The sequence below is a fragment of the Malaclemys terrapin genome, chromosome 2 (assembly GCF_027887155.1).
Source record: "Malaclemys terrapin pileata isolate rMalTer1 chromosome 2, rMalTer1.hap1, whole genome shotgun sequence".
Classification (NCBI taxonomy): Eukaryota; Metazoa; Chordata; order Testudines; family Emydidae; genus Malaclemys; species Malaclemys terrapin.
Window position 1 is genome coordinate 221,499,114 of NC_071506.1, and position 14,434 is coordinate 221,513,547.

At 45.8% G+C, this 14,434-nt stretch overlaps 1 protein-coding gene across 1 annotated transcript in view; it reads left to right on the forward strand.

The window, feature by feature from the left end:
• TBC1D5 (TBC1 domain family member 5) overlaps positions 1-14,434 on the forward strand; it is a 286,376-nt gene that overhangs the window by 82,945 nt on the left and 188,997 nt on the right. The gene's annotated exons all lie outside the window — the stretch shown is intronic.

Genomic DNA, 14,434 nt, shown 5'->3' on the forward strand with positions numbered 1-14,434 from the left:
CCCATTTCTGGGACCTTCCTATCCACCTCCCTCCACATAGGAGGGCTAAGGTGGGCTATAAGAAAGGAGGGTGGGATCCCTGCCATACCATTCATAGGAATCCCACACACCCCTGCCCTCTTTTGTTCCTTTAATCAACACCTTTTAAGTCCTTTATCAAGCCATTTATCCAGTGACTGTGTATACCTTCCCTGTGAAGCACCTGCACTGGACAGCTGCCCCACACTTACATAATGAGTTGTGACATATTAGCCTAACTCCCTTCATGCCTCACATCAACAAAACCTTCCCTGAACCCAATGTGGGAAAGGCGAAAAAACCTCCACTCCACCTAGGCCAGTCTGGTGATGAGGGAAAAATTCCTTCCCAGCTCCCCTAAACAGAGGCGGCTAGCACGATCCCCACAGCAGGTCCTGACCAAACCTGGTATTTTGCCACCTAAAGGGCACGGAGGGTGGATGCTGTCTTGCCTGCTCTGTGGAACAGGGCACCTGGGCTTGCCCCCTTTTAAATCCTTCTGCCCTTCCGGTCTCAGGGGATGAATCAGTGTCACAACCCTGACCCATTCTTCGCTTTTGCAGCAGCTTCTGATCTCTCCCCTCCCCACCCACCCATAGAGCACTGTTCCTCTTCCCTCAGCCAGCCAGATAATATTCCTTCTCCCCCGATTAAAGGTGCGGTGCGGTCATTAGACCTTATCCTAACAGATAAAGAGGAATTGATCACAAAACTAAAAATTAATTGTAGTTTAGGTACAAGTGATCATGACTTGATCACATTTATAATATGCAAGCAGAATAAAATCAAGACTAGTTACATATATACTGGTGCTTTAATAGCTCCAATTTCACAAAACTGAAAACCATTAGAAGCCAAATCAGTTGTGAGGAAGAATTTTAATCAGAAAAATGTGTATGATCATTGGGAGTCATTTAAAAACACCTTACTAGATTCCCAAAAAGCCACAAATGAGGAAGAAGGCCATACTGTTTAATAAGTTGTTCTGGTGTAGAAGGGCAGTGAAGGCAGCTGTAAAAATTAAAAAATAATATATAACAAATGGAAAAAAGTGGAAGTTTACAGAAATGAATTTTAATCAGAAATTAGGAATAGTAGAAAATTGATAAGGGAAATCAAGAGATACAAGGAGAAATATATGGGAGCAGAGTTAAGAACAATGAGAGAGAGGTTTTGTAATATATTATGAACTAAAGAATCTTGATAATGATATTGGTCCATTACTAGATGAAAATGGTAGAATTATCTATAATAATGCAGAAAATATAGAATTTTTCAATAAATGTGTGTTCTGTTTTTGTGGAAAAACAGATGATATAGGCTCATCAACTAATGATAACACTCTTTCCATCCCACTAGTACCACTGGAGAGTGTTAAACAGCAGCTACTGTTAGACATTAAAAGTTAGACATTTTAAAATCAGCAGGTCCAGATAACTTGCATAAAGGAGTTTTAAAAGAGCTGGCTGAGGACCTCGCTGAAACATTAATATAGATTTTCAATAAGTCTTGAAGCACTGGGGAAGTTCCAAAAGACTGGAAGAAAGTTAATGTTATGGCAAGTTTTAAAAAGGGTAAACAGAATGACCCAGGTAAACAGAATTATTGGCCTGTCAGTCAGACATCAATCCCAGGCAAGATATAGGAGTGGCTGATACAGGACTCAATTACTAAAGAACTGAAGTAAGGTAATATAATTAATGCAAACCAACGTGGATTTATGAGAAATAGATTCTTTAGATTAATTTGATATCTTTTTTGATGGGATTACACATTTGGTTGATCAAGGTAGTAGTGTTGATGTAATAAGACTTCTGTAAGACATTTGGTTTGGTACCGCACAATATTTTAATTAAAAAAACTAAAACAATATAAAATTAACATGGCACACATTAAATGGGGTAAAAGCTGGCTAACTGATAGGTCTCAAAATGTAACTGTAATTGGAGAATCATCATTGAGCCAGTGTGTTTCCAGTGGGGTCCCACATGGATTGGTTCTTGGCTCTGTGCTACTTAACATTTTTAATAGTGACCTGGAAGAAAACATAAAGTCCTCACTGCACACCCACTTCCCTCACTGATAAAGTTTGAAGATGACACAAAAATTGGGGGAGTGGTAAATGATGAAGAGATCAGGTCACTGATTCAGAACATTCTGGATCACTTGGTAAACTGGGCACAAGCAAATAATGTGTGTTTTAATATGGCTAAATATACACACCTACCAACCAAGAATGTAGGCCATACTGACAGGATGGGGAACTCTATACTGGGAAGCAGTGACTCTGAAAAAGGTTTGGAGAGCGTGGTGAATAATCAGCTGAACATGAACTCCCAATGTGATTATATGGCCAAAAAAGCTTATATAATGATAGACTCCAGGAGCTCAATCTATTTAGTTTAACAACGAGAAGATTAAGGGGTAACTTGATTACAGTCTATAAATAGCTATATGGGGAATAAATATTTAATAATGGACTCTTCAGGCTAGCAGAGAAAGATATAATATGATTCAATGGCTAGAAATTGAAGCTAGCAAAACTCAGACTGGAAGTAAAGTGTAAATTTTGAATGGTGAAAGTAAGTAACCATTGGAACAATTTACCAAGAATCATGGTAGATTCTTCATCGGTGACAACTTTTAAATCAAGACTGGATGTTTTCTGAAAGATTTGCTCTAGCACCTTTAATAACTCCTACCTGTCCACCTTGACCAAGTATCCTCATGGCTTCATGAAAATACCCTTTTGATAAATGGTTCCAAAGTTGAAATATTACACTTGGACAAGAAGATCATGCTCATGCAAACTGAATCCTCTCCTTTTCACGCCTCAACTCAGATTTCCTATTTGCCTTCACTCTCAGTAACTTGATAACACTGCACTCTCCTCCTCTTCTTCCCTCGACTCCCTCATCCACAGCTACTTATCTCCACCTCCACAACACTGCGAGTGTACCTTTGCCTGAATTCCACCTTTGCTTAACTCCTGATCTGTGCTTTCATCTTCTATCTTCCTAACTATTGAATTCTTTGTTACCTCTTCTTCACCGGTTTCTGCTCTTCAGACTTAGATTTAAGGTTTCTGTGATTTTTAATCACATGTATAAAGTCAGGCTATATTATTTCATTACTCTACTCCATTAAGTTTCTTATTTATTTCAAAATCTAGTTAAAACAATGCCAGGCCCTTGATATATTCTCTCCAGTCTACATGTTGTACCTTGTCTTTCTGTACTTTTACCCAAACATCCTTTGCTCATGTAGCACAGGCCTCCTTTCTCATCCTCATTATGCAACAAAATTCCTGTATTTTCCTACCTCATGGACTCTCTTTTCAAATCTAAGTTTTTTTTTCCCCTGTATATTTAACTGTTAATTTTTTTCTTACTCGATTATGTGTTTAACTCCCTGGAGTGTTTTGGGACAGTTTGTTTGAAAGACACTATGCGAAATGTAGTCATGCTGTGTACGACCCAAACTCATTAATAAATCACTTCCTGAGAGACCTTCAGATTTGGGTTCACTCGCTGCACTTCAGTTTTCTCCAGACCTCAAAAAGAATATAAGAAGTTCATGAATTTGTCAGACCAAACTGTTGTTTTCTGGGTGCCTGATGGTATGCACGTAAACCTATATTTAGGCACATAAATCTATATTTAGGCACATAAATAAAAGGGTGGTGTTTCAAAGGGTGGTGGTAACAGCTCCCATGAAAGAAACTGTTTTTATTTAGATGCCTCAATATAGCCTATCTTTAGGTACCTGGTATAAAGATTTTGGCTTCAGTTAGCTGGGGCCAATAAGGTACGTACTTAAATATGGAATTTTAAATAATTGTCTGTAATTCAGGTAAAACTCTTGCTATACGTTTTATGAACTCATTACATAGTCATTTTTACTCTAAGTGATGCTGTGAGATGTGTCTTTGTCACCAACTGTTCAGAACTCAGCTTGTTAAACATTTAAATTGTTCCAACTTCTTAATAAAACTAGTGAAGTTTGAGGTTGAATTTTACATTGAAACTAGCTAAGTCAATCTAGAGCTTTACAGTGCTTGGGTAGAAGATAAAGGTTTACATTGCCTTTTCCATGACGCTGGTGTAAATAATTAGCAATATAGAGCATATGGATTAATATCTAATTGCATATGTTTTTGTTTTGTTTTTTTAATAAAACATGTATAATCTTTAACAACCCTTTGTCTTTTACAATAATTACTTTGAGGGTTGGCTATGTAATAAAGTTTGAAACTTCACAAATGAGGTAGAAGAAGCATGTGCTATGAGATACGTGTTAAATTTTATAGCCTCTAACAGTTGGTTCCATTACTCCCAATTGCCGTTAGAGGAGTTTCTTCAGCTACTGCATTCCCTAGTGGTTAATGAGAGAAATCTGTCTGTATTTTGTATTTGTATGTTGTCCTAGCCTCTCTACTGCTGTATTGCTTTTTTCCTAACACAGATATGCATTAATTACACTGACGTGTAATTATACATTTATATCAACCATCTCAGTTCATGTCACTTTAGGGCGTATTTGTTTGTGTGGCAAGGGTTTGGATATGTTCTTCCTCATGCTTGATCTAAAATGTTGCCATTGTTTTTTTTTGCCATTGCTCCTATAGATATTCATATTTGTTCTTATGGCATTTCTCATTTCTGTACTATCTGCCTATTTGTCTTTTATGGTGCAACTACTCTCTATTTGGGAATTAGTGTTTGTGATTCAGGTTAACAAAAGATAGTTGAATCCTGGCTTGCATGAAATGTTTTCTGAGAAACGTTCATTACATCAGTTTCCATTTTATGGAGCTTATTTGTTGGGGTTAGAGTATGGAGTTCAACACAACAGTATACTGTCAACCTATCTTTTCTACTTCTGAGACAGACATGATATATTCACTGCCAATGAACATTCTCGCTGGTGGTGGTGGTGCTTTAAATTTCAGTGTCTTTTTGTTGGAATCAATTCTTCCCCATCAGTTTGACATGATTTGCGCATTGTCATAAATATGTTGGAACAATTCGATTTGACTACATGTATAGTCATTTTCTTAGCCGGACTAGAGGAAGAAACACACCAAATATATTGTAAACATTTTTCCCATTCAGCTTGGAACACATATCAAATCTGGATGTCTGCATGGTCAGTGTGTTGCTACATGGTCAAATGCAAGTTCCGTCATACCACATATTCTGTCATGCTCTTCAGATTAAGTTATGCTGCATTTCTATTAGTGTGATTAATGTCTTTGATATTAGAAATTAACCATTAGCCAACATTGTGGTTAATTGCTGGGATACTGATGTACTGCAATTAGATGCATACTCTCTACTTATCACATCTCTTGAAAACGTATGCCATTTGATGTACTTAGCCTCGGTGATGAAGTACTCAGTCAGCAATATGTCACTGTTATATTATGTCGAGGTCCACAGAAAGTGCATGTGAAAAATGACTCGGTTTTGGCACACTTTCTTAATAATCTTGATTATTTGAAAAAGACTTTTGATACTGAGAACCTTGTTATGGCTTGATTTTGATTTGATATACTGATAGCCATGTATGGGTCCTTTAGCCTAGTTTCTGACTTCGCAGGCGCAGTTTTGTGCCTACAGTCAGTTGTGGGCACAAATGCTAACATTTTGTTAACGAACTGTTGTATCTGTTTTGCAGGTGCAATCAAGTAGTTAGATATCTAAATGTAATAATTTATGACTGTAATCAAAGGAAGATTTAAAAATCAAGGCCTTAATGTCTCCAATAGTATGAGAGCATGCAGTAACTAGACTGAAAAGACCAGATCCTCAGCTTGTGTAAGCTGGCATGTATCAATTGATTTTAATGGGTTATGCTGATGTTACACCAACTGCAGATATGGCCTGTGTATGTAGTGCATATTTGTGTTCTGTCCATAGAGTCTACCTACTTAAGTATGCCTTACATAAAGACAGGAGATACCTGAATGGTTTCAGAGGTAAATGGAGATGTTTGTGCAGGAAGTCAGTAAAACAGGCATGAACTCTTACTATATTGTACCAAATGAAAGTGAGTGGTTTTCTTGTATTCCTGCATTTCTTGGATTGTTTTTCTTGTATTTCATACATAGAGAACAAACAAACACTCCTTTTCCAGTTTTTTTTGGCATTTTAATTTTAATATATAACTAATGAAATAGTAGAAAAGGTCACAAACAGGAGGAGGAAGTGGGCAGTGGAGAAACAAAAAACCAGGCAATAGTCCTGGGGGAATTCTACCACTGCGCAATGCAGAATTTTGCAGAAATTAACGTGTGCACAGAAAAGACGGTTACTCACCTTTGTACTCGTGTTCTTCAAGATGTGTTGCTCATATCCATTCCAATTTGGTGTGTGCGCGCCGCATGCATGATTGTCGGAAGATTTTTACCCTAGCAACACTCGGTGGGTCGGCTGAGGCGCCCCCTGGAGTGGCGCCCTTATGGCGTCAGATATATGCCCCTGCCAACCCAGCGCCCCCTCAGTTCCTTCTTGCCGGCTACTCTGACAGTCCCCCTTTGGGACTTCGGAGGCCGTGGATAATGCTTGCCATGGACTGGAAGTGGGTGTGCGGTAGGCACACACGGGTGAGATTTGAATCCAGGACTGCTCTGATGAAGTCTATTCTCTGGGTTGGCTGCAAAGTGGACTTTTCGACATTGAGCAGCAAGCCCAGCTGTATGAACAAGCTCATAGTGAACTGAACATGAGATTGCACCTGGACCTCGGAGTGACCCCGAATGAGCCAATCGTCGAGGTATGGAAACACTTGGATCCGATGTCGACGGAGTGAGGCAGCCACAATGGCCATACATTTTGTAAAGCAGGGCCGGATCCAGGCACCAGCCCACCACGCATGTGCTTGGGGCGGCGCGGCGGAGCCCCAGTCGGGCTTGCTGACCTCCCCCCGGTGCTCCGGCCGGTCGGGGAGAGCGGCCCTGGCCGGGCTTGCCGCCCTCCCCCTGGCGCTTCGGCCGGTCGGGGAGAGCGGGGCCCCAGCCGGGCTCACCGCCCTTCCCCCGGCGCTACGGCCAGTCGGGGAGAGCGGAGAGCCCCGGCCAGGCTCGCCGCCCTCCTCCTGGCGCTTTGGCCGCCGGGGGCTCTCCACCCTCCCCCCGGCGCTTTGGGCGCTGCGGACGGTGGAGAGTCCCGGCTGGGCTCGCCGCCCTCCCCTCGGCGCTCTGTCCGGTCGGGGATTGCGGGCCCGCGGCCGGGCTTGGTGCCCTCCCTTGCCACGCTGGGGGGCGGGGGCGGCTGGTGGCTTTTTTGCCTAGGGCGGCAAAAAAGCCAGAGCCGGCCCTGTTGTAAAGACCCTTGGTGCCGTGGATAGGCCGAAGGGAAGTACGGTAAACTGGAGGTGCTGTTGGTTGACTACAAAGTGGAGGAAGCGCTTGTGCGGCGGATGAATCGCTATGTGGAAGTACGCGTCCTTCATGTTGAGGGCGGCGTACCAGAATCCAGGGAAGGAATAATGGTCCCCAGGGAAACCATGCGGAACTTCAACTTTACCATGAATTTATTGAGTCTGTGCAGGTCCAGAATGGGCCGTAGCCCCCCCCTTTGCCTTGGGGATTAGTAGTAGAAGTAAAACCCCCTGCCCCTCAGTTCCTTTGGAATCTCCTCTATAGCTCCGATAGTTAAGAGCGTTTACACCTCCTGTAGGAGGAATTGCTTTTGAGCGGGGTCCCTGAAGAGGGAAGGGGAAGGCGGGTGGGAAGGGGAGGAAAAAAACAAATTGGAGGTGGTATCTACTTTCCACTGTACGTAGGACCCAGCGGTCTGATGTTATGCGGGACCACGCAGGGAGGAAATAGAAAAGGCGGTTGGTGAAAGGTGGGGAAGGATCCTGTAAGGAGACTGGTGCTCTGCCCTCGGGCGCACCTTCAAAAGTTTTGTTTGGACCCCACCGATGGTTTGGGGGGGGCCCTGGTTCTGGCCCATCTGAGGACAAGATTGTCTCTTCCTACGACCCCGGCCGCATCTTCTAGAGAAGTCTTGTCTCGGCCAGGGGTTAGGGGCAGGTGCGCTGTGGTTGAGGTTGGAAGGGCCTATGTTGCGTCACCGGGGTATGCATGCCCAATGAACGCATTATGGCCCGGTTATCTTTCAGATTCTCGCGTCTGAAATCAGTTTTGTCGGAAAATAGACCCTGGCCATCAAAGGGCAGGTCCTGGATAGTTTGCTGCAGTTCCGGTGGAAGACTGGACACCTGCAGCCACGAAATGAGGCACATAGCTACGCCCAAGGCTAGAATCCTAGCTGCCGAGTCTGCCGCATCTATCGAGGCCTGCAAAGATGTCCTGGCGACTTTCTTTCCCTCCTCTAGCAAGACCCCGAACTCCTCCCTGGACTCCTGAAAAACCAGCTCTTTGAACTTCCCCATCGAGTTTCAGGTATTATAATTATAATGACTCAAGAGGGCCTGCTGGTTAGCCACTCTGAGTTGTAGACCGCCAGTAGAATAGCTCTTGCGGCCGAATAAATCCAGGTGTCTAGTGTCGTTGGATTTAGGAGCGGGAGCTTGCTGGCCGTGTCTTTCCCTCTCATTAACGGACTGTACAACGAGGGAGCATGGTTGGGGATGAATGTACAAGTACTCATAGTCTTTGGAGGGGATCAAGTACTTCCTCTCCACCCCCTTGGCAGTGGGGGGAATAGACGCCGGAGATTGCCAGATTGTATTGGCATTTGCCTGCATGGTCCGAAAAAACGGCAAGGCTAAATGTGTCGGGGTATCGGCACATAAAATGTCCACCACCGGATCCTCGACCTCCACCTGGAGGTTCATGTTTTGTGCCACCCTGCGAAGTAAGTCTTGGTGTGCGCGGAGGTCTATAGGTGGGGGACCAGAGGAGGACATACCCGCCACCACCTTGTCAGGCGAAGATGAGGAGGATACGCCTGGAACTAACTTGCTGGCACGGGTCTGGCTGCTCTAGGTCCACCATGCTAGGGGCATGGGCCTGAGCTGAGGGTAGGGCCATCGCCTCCGAGCCCCCGGGGGCAGGGGGCAACTGAGAGTGGCCTCCGGGACCCGGGGTTCCGAGTGGGCCAAGCGAGACGCCCCCAAGGGGACACCTTGGATCTGATGGTATGCCCAAGGGGTCCAAAAGGAACATTGTGGGGGTCCTTGAGCAGGATCCTGCCCCTTGTCATTCCATTGGCTAGCACTGTCCGCGTCTTGGTCATGGACGTGGTAGCCGCTCTCCGCTTGGGACGACCTCAAGTTGGGACGGGACGGCCAAGGCGGAGCCGAGCGCTCATGCTGGGTCACAGTGTCCTGTGTAGTTGCCTCGCGCCGTGGAGATGGAGATCGGTGCCGCAGTCTCGAGCGGTACCGCGACCTGGATCGGGACCAACGGTCGTATCGGTGCTGGGAGGCAGAACTGGATCTCGATGAAGATCTATGGGCGGAGCGGTGCCCAGATTGACTCCGAGTAGATCGGGATCGGTGCTGGGAGCTGGACTGGTACCGACCATAGCGGGACGAAGATCTTTGTGAGGCGGAGTGGCACTGCGAGTGCAACCTGCGTCGAGATGGAGATCGGTGCCGGGACTGCGAGCGGTGCTGTGGACGAGACCAGCGTATGGATCGGGACTCTGACCTGGATTGGGACCGAGACTGGTGCCGCCCCATCTCGCTCTGCGACGGAGGGCACATCATGGAGGGCTTCCCTTTCGAGGGAACAGCCCACAGCGGCGGTACTGAAGGTTGCGACGGTCCCAACTCGGTGAGCGCAATCAACTCGCATGCCGTGGAGAAAGTCTCCAGGGTGGAAGGTAGGTCAAGCTTGACCGCAGTACACACTGGCGCGCTTGTGTGCACCGCACTCAACGGCGCTTGTGGAGCTGAAATCAATGGTGCCGGAGTTGGAGCCTTTGCGGGGCGGTCCGGCATGGCACGTTGCTCCAAAGGGAGCACAGGCGGTGCCGGCAATTGCACTGGAGCAGCAGGTTGCTTGTGCTGCTTCTTGGATCCTGGAGACAGCAAACGGTGCCACACTGGTAGCGGTGCCGGGGACGTCCAGTGCCGGGAGTCTTTGCCAGTGCTGGGTCGCGAAGCCGTTGTTTCCGGTGCTGGAGGTGCGCTTCGGACCGACAGTGCCGGGTCTCGGACACTGGACTAAGTGCCGCTTCCATCAGGAGCTGCTTCAAGCGAAAGTCCCAGTCCTTTTTAGTCCGAGGCTTGAATGCCTTACAAATGCGGCACTTATCTGCTTGATGGGATTCCCCCAAGCACTTCAAACAGGAGTCATGGGGGTCTCCCGTAGGCATCGGCTTAAGGCAGGCCAAGCACGGTTTGAAACCCGGAGACCTAGGCATGAGCCCGGGAACCAGGGGGGAGGGAAGGGGAGAAGCCCCTTACCCCCAATTACGATGTACACTAACAACAACAACAACTATTAACTACAACTAGAAACTACTAACAACTACTCTATAACAACTACATCTCTACCTCGATATAATGCTGTCCTCGGGAGCCAAAAAATCTTACTGCGTTATAGGTGAAACCGTGTTATATTGAACTTGCTTTGATCCACCGGAGCGCGCAGCCCCGCCCCCCCGGAGCGCTGCTTTACCGCGTTATATCCGAATTCATGTTATATCGGATAGCGTTATGTCGAGGTAGAGGTGTATATACAATTATAAACGAGCTAAGAGCTAGGGAAGTGGAGATCAGCTAAGCCGCGCTCCACAGTTCCAACAACCGGCACGGGTGGTAAGAAGGAACTGAGGGGGTGCTGGGTCCGCAGGGGCATATATCCGGTGCCATAAAGGTGCTGCTCCAGGGGGCGCCTCAGCCAACCCACCGAGTATTGCTAGGGTAAAAACCTTCTGACGATCGTGCACGCAGCGCGCGCACACCTAATTGTAATCGATATGAGCAAGCACTCGAAGAAGAATTTCCTTTCCCCCACAGAAATAGGTTGCAGTGCTGCTATCTGCCACTGGACTCGGCAGAGCCCAACTTGCACAATGAAGACACTTCTGGGGGTTGGGGAGATAGAATGTTTCTGGCAGCTGCAGTTCCCAGCATGCCCTGAGGGAAGGAAAGGATGGCACACAGTAAATTCTGTGCAAGCCTGGGACCAAGCATCAGGCTGTTTATCCCTCTGGATCCCTGGGCTCTGGGGTGGTTGGAGGGGAGAAACTGGTAACTGGGCAAAGGGGCCCTGCAGGTAGGCTCTGGGGTGTGCGTGTGTGGTTGGGCTCTGGGGAGGAGGGGTTTTGGGTGTCTGGCCCCCCGGCTGGGCTCTGTGGGGGGAAGAGAAACAGGAACTCTGTTGTCATCGGGGTTTCTTTAACTCTACTCCCGGAGGAATTTTTGTGTGTGTCTGTATTGTTACAGACATACTTGCTGACAGGTAGTTTGAAATAAATTACCAAAATAATTGAAATTGGCATGATTATATAGCATTATTTTGACAAATAAAATTTGCAGAATTTTAAAATATTGTGTGCAGAATTTCGAATTTTTTGGTACAGAATTTTTTGGTGCAGAATGCTCTGGGGAGTAAGGCAAGCTAGGCAGAAAGAAAGCTGGCCAATCTGGTAACCTGTTTCTGAAAGACTAGTGAAAATGGCGAGTAGGGTGACCAGACAGGAAGTGTGAAAAATCAGGACAGGGGGTAATAGGAGCCTATATAAGAAAAAGCCCCAAATATTGGGACTGTCCCTATAAAATCGGGACATCTGGTCACCCTAATGTCAGGCAAGGGAGAAGTCTTCCTATGATTAGCTGTGTGGTGAGGACATTTATCCTACTCTTCCTTTCTCCATTCAAAGCATACACTTACTGTGGCTCTTCAGATGTGGCCAGTCATGTTTACTAAGCCCTCTCCTTGTCTCACTTCCTCTCTGTGCTGCTATGGCTCATTCATTCTTGTTCCCCATCAGCCCAAGAGGGTGTTCAGCCCACACTACCCCCAAACAGCAGTAGATTGTGACCACCTTTGTCTTTATGCAGGGGCTAGAGGAATCCTCCTTTCTGCACATGGATGAGGCAGTACTGGGTTTACAATGGCCCCATAGTACCAGCCCACATGGAGAAGGGGCCCCCAAGCCTGGACCATGGCCCTGCCCCTACTGTATCCATGCTCTGCTCCAAGGCCCCGTCCTTACTCGGCCTCTTCCCTCCAAGGCCCTGCCCACTGATCGCTCCTCTCTGCCCCCTCCCCTTCCGCTTGCTCCTGTCTGATTTGATGTCTGCACATCTACCAATGTGATATATGCCATCATGTGCTAGCAGTGCCCCTCTGCTATGTACATTGTCCAAACCGGACAGTCTCTACGCAAAAGAATAAATGGACACAAACCAGATGTCAAGAATTATAACATTCAAAAACCAGTCGGAGAACACTTCAGTCTCCCTGGTCACTGAATTACAGATCTAAAAGTCGCAATTCTCCAACAAAAAAACTAAAAACAGACTCCAACGAGAAACTGCAGAACTGGAATTAATTTGCAAACAGGACACCATTAAATTAGGCTTGGATGGATGGGTCATTACACAAAATAAAAATTATTTCCCTATGCTAATTTTTCCTCTGCTGTTACTCACACCCTTTTGTCAACTGTTTGAAATGGGCCATCCTGATTATCACTACAAAAGTTTTTTTTCTCCTGCTGATAATAGCTCACCTTAATAGATTAGTCTAGTTAGAGTTGATATGGCCACACCCATTTTTCATGTTCTCTGTGTATATCTATATCTTCCTACTGTATTTTCCACTGCATGCATCCGATGAAGTGGGTTTTAGCCCACGAAAGCTTATGCCCAAATAAATGTGTTAGTCTCTTAAGGTGCCACAAGTACTCCTTGTTCTTTTTGCTGATACAGACTAAGACGGCGACCCCTCTGAAACTTTATTCCATTGGTGTTTCAAGATGCCAGCCTATACTGAACGCTGGCAGCTCAAGCCATGTATTGCCTCCACTGAAGCCCCAAGCTTCACCTATGGTGAGAAGAGACTACTCTACCTCTTATCTGCAACAGTTTGTGTTGCTATTTAGGCACAAAAGAGACAGAAAACTCTCCTGAGGCCACATACGTCTCCACTGGGAATGAAGAGAAGAGCAATGAATGTTACAGAGATCTGGCATTCCCATTACTTAGAGATAATGTGACTAAAGTAATCAATCTCTTATATACAGAAGACATCCATGATAGGCAGTCCAAGGTGGTGGTGGCTGTAGGTAGTTTGGCATTGTCACCCACCATTTCCTGTACAGGTTGGTAGATGGGCAGTATCTCCTAAAATCTGGGAGCAGCCAGCTGGGGACTCCAGCCAGTAAGACCAGAAGGAACCAAAGTGGAAGTCAAAACTGTAGAGTGTTCTCACTTTTTCTACCCTGTGCTGATTGGTCATTTGCTCCAGAACTCCCCTTCTTGTCTCTCAGACTCTTCTCCTAAGATTCACACCACACCTGCCTCTCCTCCCCTGCCCTTTCTTCCTCCTAACTAAAGCCACACACACATCCTCAAAAAAATCAGTGAACTAACATGCAGTTTGCTGCCACCACCTAGTTCACTCTGCTTGTGTGTGATGCCCCTTTCCCCACCCTGTCTGTGTCTTGTCCATTTGGATGATATTATCTCTTGGTTTCCTTGTATTCCCCCAGCTGTCTGTATCCATCCATTGCCTCTTGCCTTGTATATGGTCTGTAAGTGCTTTGAGTCCGGGACTGTCTTTTTGTTCTGTGTCTGTACATCACCTAGTGCAGTGGAGATCTGGTATAGGACTGGAACTCCTGGGCGCTGTGGTAAGAATAAATAATAATAAAGGGGGTGTCTGTTTTAAAAAAAAAAGTACCATATCAGAGATTCTACCATTTCTTGTAGAATTCCTCTAGAAATGGTTAGAACCATTCAAACCAGCTGTAATTAAGAGCATACTCTGTAACTAGTCCCTGGCTATGAGGTTAATAAGGGACTGCTTCATTGTTATAGGGTAATACAATGCTCCTAATCTGATGAATGGTTCCCTTTTAGTAACTCGCTTCCTGGGAGTTCATATTTCATACAGTGAAAGCCATCTGCCTCACTTTGCAGAGTGACTGAGCGGCAAGCCTCTGTGACACACACCTTACCTTTCTCAGGAATAAGCTGGTGGTGTCAGTTACAGTTTAATCATCCTGCTATGGAAATCCCTTTGTAGGCTTGGTGTCGGAAAGGTTCCTATGCTTTTATCTGGGTCAGACTAAAGCTTTTACAATGTCTACCCAGGTTTTTGTTTCATTTTATGCTAACTTAATAGATTCCACTGTCTCCAAGAGCATCGTGTTTTAAATAGCTGCCTTACTGCTCTCATTATAACAGTCTGGTGGGCCAGCAATTCAAAGAACATATCAAAGCCCATTCTGGGCAAAACAAAGCCTGGATCCTGCAAATACTT